General features: G+C 38.4%; 1 protein-coding gene and 1 pseudogene across 1 annotated transcript in view; both read right to left on the bottom strand.

Annotated features, from left to right (window-relative positions):
- LOC131793379 (E3 ubiquitin-protein ligase rnf213-alpha-like) overlaps positions 1–589 on the bottom strand; it is a 66,590-nt gene extending 66,001 nt beyond the window's left edge. Inside the window, exon 1 of the mRNA XM_066165199.1 lies at positions 454–589. The gene's annotated coding sequence lies outside the window, so the exon portion shown is untranslated. The remainder of the gene's footprint in view (positions 1–453) is intronic.
- Positions 590–7,498: 6,909 nt separating this feature from the next.
- Positions 7,499–12,231, bottom strand: part of LOC136276926 (E3 ubiquitin-protein ligase rnf213-alpha-like) — an 80,734-nt pseudogene continuing 76,001 nt past the window's right edge.

Here is a 12,231-nt window from a genome sequence, read left to right as displayed (position 1 = left end):
TACCCTTAAAAAGTAAATTTCGGGATATCACCTTGTCCCACCCCCCCCCCCCCCCCCCCATTTATAATGATCTTGCAAATTTGTCCTCAGATGTTAACCTGATTTTTCATAAGGGAAATCATGCAAAGTATTGCTAACAAGTAAAATATCCTAAAAAATATGAATTTCATTCAAATTTCGGTTTTGGCATATCTAAATTATTTTCAAAACGAAATAAACTACCTTGGCGAGGAAAACTTGCCTTAGAATATTCGATTAACTCCTCTGAAAATTCTTGTTAGATGGCTTTAGTACCCTCTTTTGATATTTACCGACTAACGGTGTCTCGCAAGATTTCTTTTTTTTTTTTTTTGAAGTAGGAAAAAGAAAGTGTTTAAAGGCAAGATGCGATGCCACTTAAGCTTCGATTTCTGACAGATCAAGCAAAAAGACATCCCCACAAGCATTACTTACCACCTGGTTGAATATCATCATTCGGAATTTTGAGAGCCCTTTTGAAACTGGTGGAGCTTCGACGTCTTGATTAAAACTGGTTAAAATTTTCCGGGAAGATCTTTTCTCCGATGATCTTTACATAACTGTATCCAGTAACCTCGCGAGCTTGATCAAGGGTCAACTCGAGCTGGCCTTGAAAACGTTGAAAATAATCCTTTTCGCTCCGTTTAGAAGGTCGACTTAGAAAAACAAAAACGAAAAAGATAGTACCATGAAATCAACTCTTCCAATTGAATCCTCTGGACGGCAGGGAAGACGCCATTTCATAATGATTCTTACAGTATTAAGCTTATTTACTTTGTTTTTCAGAAGTTTTCTTCCTCTATCGCAAACTTGGCTCTATGCATTTTTTTTTTTATCATCAGGCACTAGGAAAGGCACAGATATGTTAAACGGTCCAGCAAATCTCAGGAAATTCCACCCAAAGAAACGCGATAAATCTTGCTCGAAAGTTCCCTATTTTCTTTGTCGCAAAGCATTACGTAATGGACTAGAGCTTCGCCAAGATCTATATCTGAGTATGCGTAAACTTTCCACACTCGTGGCTCCCAAAGCTCGAAAAAACTACTTCTCTCCTCAGTAAGACATTACCTTCTCTTACAGTGTGGATGTGCGTTGGACACATGAGTTGTTGATTTCGTCAGAGATCTTTTCTCTATGATATATTTGAAGTTGTTTCGGATTAAGGTTTGAGGTAGCAAGCAAATGAGCCAAAATAGAACTCTCATTGAGTTTCCGTCCACGAAGACTTGAAATTAGCTCCTTTGAAGTCTAGCCCAACTAAAGTTGACGCGTGAAATGGCGTAACATCCGGTAGTGCATGCGTAAAAACTAGGTCAAATGGTAAGACGTTTTTGTCGTCTAGTAAAAAGAAGTTAGAGCGGAGCTCGCGTAGCCCTATAATTATACAAAATAGTAGTAACCCATCAAGCCGAAAAAAATTGGATGTTTGACCGTACGACCGACCGTACAAGGTGCTACTTTTAACATGCATGGTCAACTGTAACGCGGCACGCCAACGCCACGGCTTTGTCCAGTAGTCCAGTGGTCAGTGCGCTGGGCTCCGAGTCGGACGACACGGGTTCTAGTCCTGGTCGGGGCAAGGCGTTGTGCCCTTGAGACGTGCGGGAGAAAAAAATGCGAGCTCCGCTTTTAGACTTGGCTAAATCTATATATTATGACCTTGCCGCGAGTTATCCTGCTCTGGCCTAACTTTAAGCAAAAGAGATGTTCTACGTCGTACAAAGTTATTTACAAGGAGACAATTAAGGTATATACTTACTCCACTGCACGCAACTCAACACAGCTACATTTAGAATGTCCAAACTTAACCCCGCTTGCTTGTATAGAAAGCTTTCCGTCAGTCATTTCAGACACTGAAGAAACCAGAACATAGAACACTACAGTAACTCCAGCTTCAGATGTGGCTTGCTGTAGATTAGGGGGCCTATGGTAATGAAATATTTTTTTAAAAAAGCAATATTAGCATATCAGACATAAAACAAACGTGGATTTCTTGCGAGCTATTGTTTTTATAATAATAATAATAATAACCGTGATAAAAAAGAGAATAAAAACATTGGTTTATCAACAGTGTTTCTAGAGTATATAGGTCGTCACCTATGAGTCAACTAGCTCGTAATAATGATGGACGAAAATTTCTAATAAAATCACAAAATTGAAATATAAAATGACATTACGAATGAAAAACTGAATTCGACAGTATAAATATATCCGCGATTTTTACGGTGTTTAAAATAGCTGAAAAAAGGTTGCTTTAATAAACATATGCAATGTGTCATTAACTTTGTCCGCGCGGTCGTGCGTCCTTCGCATGACGAGTGCAGTTGCATTTTTCTGAGAAGTTTTACCGTGAGTTTCAAACAGTCTCTCCGTTCCATTCCGATTGAGCTAGACCTTTGAAAGCTCAAAATGAAAAGTATCTATGCTTTACAACAGAACAGAGCACAATCAAGGTTTCTCTGTTTTTTAAAAAAATTCAGCAGTCTACCAAAAAAAAAGAGAATAATTGTGCAGGGTTTATCAGTTATTTAGTCTATAAAAATTTGTGCAAAACACAGTCTTGCAAATGAAAATTAATTACACTACATTGATTGCAAAGGAGAAAAAACACTCTTTCAACGAAAAGTGATCACCTCTCGTGCTAGAAGTTAAAGCTCCATGAGTCTATAATTAGTTCAAATCCATTTCTAAGACACAAATCACGTTATTCACTTTAAATAGCAGGATAATTCTCTCTTCTACAAAGCAGAGTTATTGTCTTGTGATGTAAAGAGCAAAGTCCATGAAATGTGCGACGCACTGGTTGGTGACGCAAGCAAAGAGCGACTTTGCTACACAGTGGCTTCAGAAAAGGAGCTATCGAGAGCATCGTACGCCTGTGTCCAATTTTTTCATGTGTCTTACACTTTTCTGTTTTGCGCGCTTGTGAGCAGAATTAATATTGACTACGGTCTCTTAAACGGTCTCTTAAATGGCGTGCTATTTATTGATCTTAAAAAGGCCTTTGACTCGATCGCAAACTAATTTTGCGGAAACTTGCGAACTATGGAGTTTATCAAAGTGCTCTACGATTTTTTGCGTCCTACTTAATATGTAATAGATCCCAAAAATGCAGTGTCAATGGAGCGTTATCCAGTGCAAGTAGATTAACCTGCGGGGTTCCCCAGGGAAGTATACTGGGACCTCTACTCCTTTTAGTATATATAAATGATCTTCCTAATTGCCTCGATATTTCCTGCGCAAAAATTTTTGCCGACGATACTAACATCACCATCCCTGGTTGCACTTTTGCCGAACTCGAACATGCAACAAATTCTGAACTTAACAATCTTTACAGCTGGCTAAAAACAGATAAGCTTAGTCTAAACATCGCGAAAACTGAGTTTATGGTGATAAGTACTCGTCAAAAGTTTCTTGCAGAAAATTGTAGTGAGATTAATAACCAATTAGATGGCCATCCAATTTGCAGGGTTGAGCATGCCAAATCATTAGGTTTAATTATTGATTATTGATCATGGGCTGATCTCGGCAATAGGTGCTCTGAGGCGCATTAGGTCACTCATTTCTCAGTCCACTGCAGTACAAATATATAACGCTTTCATCCAACTTCATTTCGACTACTGTGCCCCCGTTTGGGATGGATTGAGTTCTTATCTATGTGAGAAACTACAAAAATTGCAAAACCGAGCAGCTAGGGTTATTCTGCAAGCCAACTGTGGGGTAAACTCAAGCCTGCTTCTTAAGAAGAAGAAAGCAGAAAGCTATAATGATGTTTAAATCCCTCAACGGGTTAGCCCCTGTGTACTTGCATGATTTATTCAGTGAGCAACACAGACTATGACTTGCGTGATTCTTTCCGTAAGTTAAACTTACCCAAGCCGCATACTGACTATTTGAAACGTAGCTTTGACTATAGCGGTGCCTTACTGTGGAATTCTCTTCCTGAGAATATTAGGGCGATTAGATCAATTGGGCAGTTTAAGAAGGAAATCAACCGCGCACTTGAAACATTCGATTCCCACTCGGCAATCTTGTAAATCAGTCTTTATAGTTATTTTAATTATTTACAAATGATTGTAATTAAAATACTATTAGTATAAGTGAAGATTCTTAACCGAGTTTAAATAAAAATCTACTACTACTACTACTAGAATCGCGTCACGGCTCAATTAAAGAACTAGACGCATATTTGTGTTCACCCGGGCTTCCTGTTGGATATAAACTTTGTTTCACGACAGCTAAACTTAAACGTCCTTTAATTTAATAGTTTTTTAGCATTGACATAACAGTACAATGTAGATGACATGGAGATATATGAGAGAATAAGTGCATAGACAAATTTTCTAACCTTTCTGCTCTTCTTCCTTAACCTTTTCAAACTTCGAATTGGTATTCTGCTTGGTTCACGATCACGTCTAGATACACGATGAGATTTGCGTCTATGCTTCTCTCGATTAACATTAGATAGCTCAGTTGATATAGCATGTTTCTCGATGAAAGGTTCACTCATAAATTTTCGCTCATAAAGAGATCTCTCGTAAGGTTCGCGGACCAACTCGTTCCGAAAACGCTCGACATCTTTTCGTGCAGGTCTATCGCGAACGATGTGTGCATATCTTGTATGCGTTTTGAGCGTATTATACAGTGTCTGGTTTTGCACCGCGAAAGCTTCTCTTCGTCCGCAACTACACCATGACATGTGCTCATTAATCAAACATCACGCATGCGTCAAAGCCAAAAGGTTGCGCATGCGTGATGAGGACGTGAATGCGATTTGCGACCGAACGAAAAAAAACGAAGCCGGAATTTCAACGCGGGCGTTTCCTTTAGAAAACTCCAGTAACTAGTTAGACACTTCAATGTGTTGCACGCCTGTAGGGGGAAGTCTCGCATCATGACTTAATTAAAAGTGAGGTATGCTGAATACTTTTTACGCTTGCCTGTGTCGCACGCTCCTGATAACTTGTCCTGCTTCACAACATTAAGAAAGTGGTATGTTAAATGTGTATTACGTTCATTTATCTTGCACGCTTGTATGGAGAGCAGTCTCGATTCATGCCTTAAAGAGCGAGAAAAACATTCATGTTCGTCATGTTTGCTTATGATCTGTACTTGTAAACACAACAAGTTGTCTCGCTTCGTGGCTTAAAGAACGGTGCATGCTATACTAAAAGTATATTGCGCTTGTCTGTGTCGCAAGACTTATAAACGCGATGTATTCCGTACATAATTCGCTTGTGTTTACCATGCAATCTAAACACGACTTTTTCTACGTCTCTCACTATCGGAAAATCGATCATTCATACAAGAAATACTGACTGATTATATTTGTGCTCATCAGACTGCATCGGAATGAAATGGAAAACATTTTCGAGTGATACTTTCAACCGAAACACGATTTTGTTCTAAGTCTCGCACCACTCGAAAATCGATCATTGCAATGGAAAACACCATAGATTCTATTTCGTGTCCATCAAATACCATCGAATACCGATAGAAAATATTTCTGAGCCTAATTTTGACCTAAACACGATTTTTCTCTCAACATCGGAAAATCGATCGCTCCGATCGCTTCTATTCGTTTCTATTGGTGTCCATCGGAATCCATTGGTCACTGATGGAAGAATACACGTCATCATTTATTGACTTTCGATGTATTTCATCATTACCACTTCCTATAGCATAGTTCCATTTTTACCAATAAACTTCCGGCTGTCCTATGGAAAACATATATTTTCCGATTTGTGTGTATTGGACAACAAAATACTCGACTTGGAGCACAACGAGCACTCAAGTCCTAAGAGCAACGAAATTAGCGTGCGAGTTAACAAGAGTTCAATTCCTAACCGGGATGCGAATTTTGGCTGGATATAGAAAACTGCACTTGCTGACTTAAAGTGAGGCTTTGCCACTTCAAGACAATTCTTCGGACTCATAAATATCGTTTTGAGTGTTGATATGACATAAAATTATTGTTAAAGAAAAGATTTTACCTTAATTCTTCCATCTCTCAGAATTTTCAGCTCAAGACCAACCAGTTTTTTTTGGCCGTGAAGTCTCGTAAACAACGCCCCAAGCATGATCTATATATTGCAATGGTTTCCGGAAAAAGCAAGAAATTCTACCATTTTTGCTTCATGCCGACTAGTTCAACACCTTACAGCTTCTGTCTCGTAATAATTCTTGGTCACATCTGCCTTCCTTCTTATTAATATTTTTCGAAAAGCATGCAATTATCTGGTAAACCTGACAAATTTGCCACGCTCACACTTTTTCAATTGAAAAGTCGCCTTTTGTTGACCAAATGTCATCAACTGGTCGCCAGAGATCAAATTTAAATAAATCAAATAAAAAAAAGAGGACACTTTTTGCAAGATGACATAACATACCTACGCGTGAACTCTACCTTTGTGTATGGCTAACATTCGTCTTTGTAGATTCAAAGGCTTTCTCAAGGCTCTTAAAAAACTCAGGCAACCAAGGAGGAAGAGGCACGAGGGCCGTAAAATAGATAATCATGCAGCATGGCCAGTCGCATGGATCAAGAAGGAGAGCGTCCCTTAGTGAAGAAACGGATGGGATCGAAAAGGGAAGGGATTACATTCTCATGACCGATCGGGTGCTCTATCAGGAGTTTCAATGAAAGCCGGTTACCAGTGATCCACCGCTGCCTTTCAGATCATTCCATTGTTCCATTCTGATAAAGGCCACCATTTAGAGACTATGAAATACGACATGAGAAATAAAATATGAAGGTCGAATAATCGAAACGCGACGGATCGCATGTCTATATTCAGAGCCACAGGTAATTTGCACGCAAACAGCTGTAAAAAATGTATATTCCCATAATTTTCCCTCTTAACCATTATCGAGTCCTATACTTAAAGAAATATTTTTCATTCCATGCCGAAAAGTATTTGACTTTAGATTTAGTCCGATCTTTATCATTGCAACCTCAGGCCCATCGGTTCTGGAGTGAGTGTGACTAGGCGCAAAGTGTTGACGCGTATTAAGGGAGGTCGTCAACTGGTTTCGTGAACGAAACTCTTCTTCCACGTTCCGAAAATTTACAAGAATTATCCTTTTGTTAATTTTTTTTTAATGGAGACTAGACAGCAGCACTAAGGAAGACTTCTTACTGTTGTCACTTTTTTGTTTATAGCAGCATATATAGCACATTCGTGTGCCCAAGTTAATTAACTTCGAATGGAATTGTATAATAACAGACACATGCTGTAAACGAATGTTACAAGACGCACCTCGTTATAAAAAAGTACTCCGGAGTACTTTTTATATGTTTTTAAAGGGTAACTCCGTAGCCAGGCAGGTAGCACCGTTCAGAACAGAACTCAACTTCCCCGAAACACCATAACTTGGAAGCACACAATCAAAGGAAAAAGCAAGGTGTCTCGCCCAAGAAAAAATGAAGCAAAATGGGGAGGGAAACAAAAGCACAGGCAATATACCCCAAATGAATGATTCAGAAAGATGCTGACCAATAAATGGCTAAAACAGCAGGGCCGAAGTCTGAAACAAGGGGTTTATCAATGCTGCTCAAGATAAGGCCATCAAGACTAACTACAGTGATGTAGACGCAAATCCTAGAGGATGGCACAGATCCACTTTGCAGGATCACTGATATAAATTCCAGGAGAACCATTACCTTCATTGAAGCAGGATACCATAAGGAACCAAACACCGAATAACTATACAGACAGAACAGATGAGTGATATGTCCATAGACCTTGCAGAGCACGCCAGTACAGACCGATCATGATACTAGGGTCAACAGAACCAGACATTGTCATCAGGAACAAAACGAAGAACAGGCTGCCTACTGATCAAGATATCAATCCCCAAGGATTGGAGCACACTAGTGATACCAGATGAAAACAGTCCAATGAGAAAGATGTTTGCAGAAATAGAGGTCAAAAGGAATAAGGGGAATGGAAGCTATAACAGTACCAGTGGTTATAGGAGCCCTGTGTTTTGCAAGAAAGGGATGGCGAATACACCCAAATTCGGATAACATCAGAATATAAGAACGGCAGAAAAATAACACTAGGTGGGCTGAGGTGGTCTCAAAGCCTGGCCCATTGTACTGTACCAATGTGCTTACACGAAAGTTTAAAGATACAGTGTACACTTTTGTTGCATTTTCATCACACTGGGTTAGCATCTTGGAAATCTTTTCAAATTAAGAGAAATCAAAGTTATCTCAGGTTTTAAAGTAGATTTGACATAAAAATGCAATTATATTCTAATCTCATATCCTAAAAATTCTAACCCTAAAAAATTGAAATGTAAACTTAATATGTATGTCTTCATATTCCTTTTTTTTTAACAGTTATCTCAGAGAGATTCCTCTCAGAATAGTTAGACTTACATTGAAGATTGATGCTGATGAGTACTTCCCTCTTTCTCCTCTCCCTTGCCTTTGGTGTCCACTTTTTGCTAAAGTTTAAAAAGTATGGTGTAAAATACAATTTCCCTAGATTGCTAAAAAAGTGACAGTAACTACGCGTGTAGGTGGGAGGAGGAGGGGGGCTCCCCACTTAACATCACAGTAGATAATCATTTTTTTACCTATATGAAAGAGAGAATGAAGCACTTTTTCCTGATCTATAACCTGTCTTTTTCTATTCATCGTCTTATTAAGACCTCATAACAACCAAGAAAGACCTTTCATGAATATGACTCAATGTTTGACTTGTCAACATTAGCAAATTGAATGAAAATGTCTGTGATAAACACCTGATATTAAAAAAAGTTTCCATTTTGATGTTTCTTTCTTTGATTTAGGCCAATTATTAGGGGTACCCCTTTCAATTCAAATTATGTATGTACAATCTGCTGCATATTGGAGGCCTATTGTCTTATACAAATGCAAAGCAATCTCCTTGGTTGCCTCAAATCCAAGGTGGTCAATGTCTACAAAATATTAGAGAATCTATCCTAAGACAATACAGCCACAAAAAGGTGCAGTTTGATGGTGCATTGCAAGTGTAAGCAAGGACCGCAGAAACGACTATCTTGCAAGAGAGAAGGGTGCAAAAGAGTATGCACAACATTACGATGATGATCCTGCATTCAAATGTATTAAGAACATAGCTTGTAATTTGTCTAATTGAATTCAATTGCATAAGCATGCTTCATATTCTTATTGTGCACGCTCATGACCTCAGCAGACAAATCCCTCAAGAAAAAAATTTTCTCTGCAATTTTTTACTTTGGGATTTTACTATTGAAAAACTGGTTAAGACTTCGGCAGCAATTTAAGCTAAACATGGAAAGTTTTGAGTCAGCTGATTGAGGAGGAACTGTCTACTTTTTCTTTGGGAATGGAGTTTTTAACTCCCCAAAAAGAATGAAAAGAAAAAGAAAACAAAGAACAAGCACAGCTGTGTCATCCTGTTTCGCAAATCCTCGGGTTAAAATGTTATGAAACAATTGGTTCATTCATCAACTGTGTGTTCATCGAGATATGAAGCACTTGGGAAGTTTGGAGAGCACTCAAGAAGCTAGAATTGCTCTTGGCTATGCCTCGAGCAACTCTTACACATCTTTTGTGCTCTCCAAACTTTCAGTGTGTTTCATATCTCAATGAACGCATGCTGACGTATGAACCGGTGTTAAATATATACATCCCCTAAACTCACATGATAACCTGGTGTTAAATATATTGAGAATTAATTCTCAAAACAAATCAAGGCATTCTCACTTTGTTCCTTAAATGAACTAGTGTTAAAAGTAGTCAGTAGTTTCTGCCCAAATGTCCAAAGGGAAACCAAAGGGAAACCAAAGGGAAGGCATTTCATGAATCAGTTTCTTTTTTAGTGCTTCTCGTTATGCGGTTAAATCATGCTTCATGCACGTACATTGCTCTCTCTCCACTGACTTAATATCCAAAACAAATTACACCTGTTCTGCAGGCTTAAACAGGATTTTTATTCTATAGAACGATTTAACCCTTTAACTTCCATGAGTGACCAAGAGAGAATTTCTCCTTACAGAGTCAATACAATCAAGCAGACAAGTGATGAGGATAAAGAAAATAGCAATCAAGGGATTTTTAGTCAATCCAATACCAAATACTCCAAAGTATCTGATTTAAACTTGATTGATGTTCTAAGGGTCTTTTCGATTCAGGTTGTAAATTACTACATTATATAACTATTATAACTGTTAAAGTATGATATTTAATTTAATGGTGATAAGAAAAGTTTTAGGTTGACATGGTTTAGCTGCTTTACCTCCTTTACCTCCAAGGCAATGTCCTCTCTTTGGTTTTCATCTGTTTCAGCCCTTTCAGGTGTGTTAGTAACTGCTGCAGAACCTGCTTTGGTTGCTATTTCTTCAACCCTTCCAAAGTCCTTGTTATCAGGATCAGTAGTGGCTAGAGTCCTTAGGCTTTCTTGAGCTGCGGCCTTCTCCTCCTTCCCTGTTGAACATGGGAAGTACTGAAGCCATTGTTGGGCACCTTGCATTGGTTTCTAGTTGTAAGTTGAAAGAGGAATTCTTTTGTGTTATTTCTGGTATTTGAGTCTCACAACCATTCTGTTTGCAGAACTGTCCCCTGAAGGTAAAAAGTTGAACAATGCAATCATCAATGGGATTTTAACCAAAAAGATGTTTGATTCACAGATTCACACATACTTTGCATAAGGTTTGTTTAATCAAAGTTCATTAAAAGCAAACATCTCTTGGCTAGATTTGGTTATGATCCCCTAAGGAGCCCAACCAGAATAACAAAAAAATTCCACGAAATTTTCTGTTACAAAAACTGCCATCCATCCACTTAAGAAATTCAAGTCAGAGGTTTGCTGAAAGGGCTAAACAGCACTCAACTGCATTACATCATCAAATAATATTTATGACTTAGTTTCTTGAGGGCTGACACAACTTTGCATTTTATTTGCACAACAATTATCTTACAAATTAAAGCTTTTTTGCATGTAGCTAGGTCTCTAAAATTTTTGCTCCACATTTAGGTACTTTGACGACAAGATCCCCTCCTATGAGGCAAGTGTGGATTGATGACAAAAAAACTAAGAGGCATGCAGCCCCCATGCACTCTTCAGTGATTGATTTAAAGGGAGTATAGAAACAAGCAACATTCGGCTGAGAAAAACAGATGAAAGTAAAAGGGCAAAACACCACCATCTGCATTTTCTTCTCAATCCAACCATCATCCACTTTACACCAAGTTGTTTGGTGCAAACTGCAATACCCTTAAAAGGGCCCAAAAACTGCGTGTCCTCAGTGGAAAAAGATGAGTAAAACTCAGACATCTTATAGAACAAGTCCAAAGCTTACTACATCATCAAAAGCAAATGAAATGGAGAAAAAAGAACAGGGAGAAGCCAACAGAAAAACAAATGGTACTTGTGGGTGATGATCTTGATTCAAGGAGGGGTCACCCTTGTGAACTAATTTCCCAGTTTCTGGGAATACCTATTTCCTAGGAATTCTTGAAACACTAGTCCCAATTAGGCAAATAGCTACTTGCAACTGAATTCCCAGTTTTCTGGGAATTCCTAGGAATTCTAAAGAATTCCTAGGAATTCTAAAGAATTCCCAACTATGCAAATAAGCCCTGATTTAAAAAGCTTGGAATTACTAGGAATTTCTGGGAAATTAAAGGAAACTCCCAGTTTTTGTGAGGACTTGGAATTCCTATGAATTCCTAGGAATTCTCAGCTATACAAACTACCCATAATTTAAGAAGGGTAGAATTCTTGGGAATTTCTGGAATTGAATTTGAGGTCAATTAAAATATCCTGAGGTCCACATCCCTGGTGAAAAAAACCTCCACAGGATTCTTTGAGTATCTTCAAGGATTGACAAAGACCGACCAAATGATCCTTAAGGACAAGGATCTTTAAAAGATCTTTAAAGGATCTGTAAAAGATTCCTCAAAGGATCTTTGTAAGCCAAAACGTTTGTTAAGATCCTCAAGTGAGTTGATAAAGATCCTCAAAGGATATTACAAAGGATCCTCAAAAGGATCCTCACAAAGTTCTTTTCAAGGATCTTTCAAGATCCTCAAGGATTTAGCAAGATGCTTTCAAAGACCCTCAAAAGATCCCTTTCAAGGATCCTTTCAAGATCTTTTGTAAGGATCCTTTAAGGATTTAATCAGGATCTTGCAAGTATCCTAGTCAAGATCTTTGCAGGACACTTTTTGATGATCTTTCAAGATCCTCAAGGATT

The sequence above is a fragment of the Pocillopora verrucosa genome, chromosome 4, assembly GCF_036669915.1.
Source record: "Pocillopora verrucosa isolate sample1 chromosome 4, ASM3666991v2, whole genome shotgun sequence".
Taxonomy (NCBI): domain Eukaryota; kingdom Metazoa; phylum Cnidaria; class Anthozoa; order Scleractinia; family Pocilloporidae; genus Pocillopora; species Pocillopora verrucosa.
This window is presented reverse-complemented; position numbering and strand designations above follow the sequence as displayed.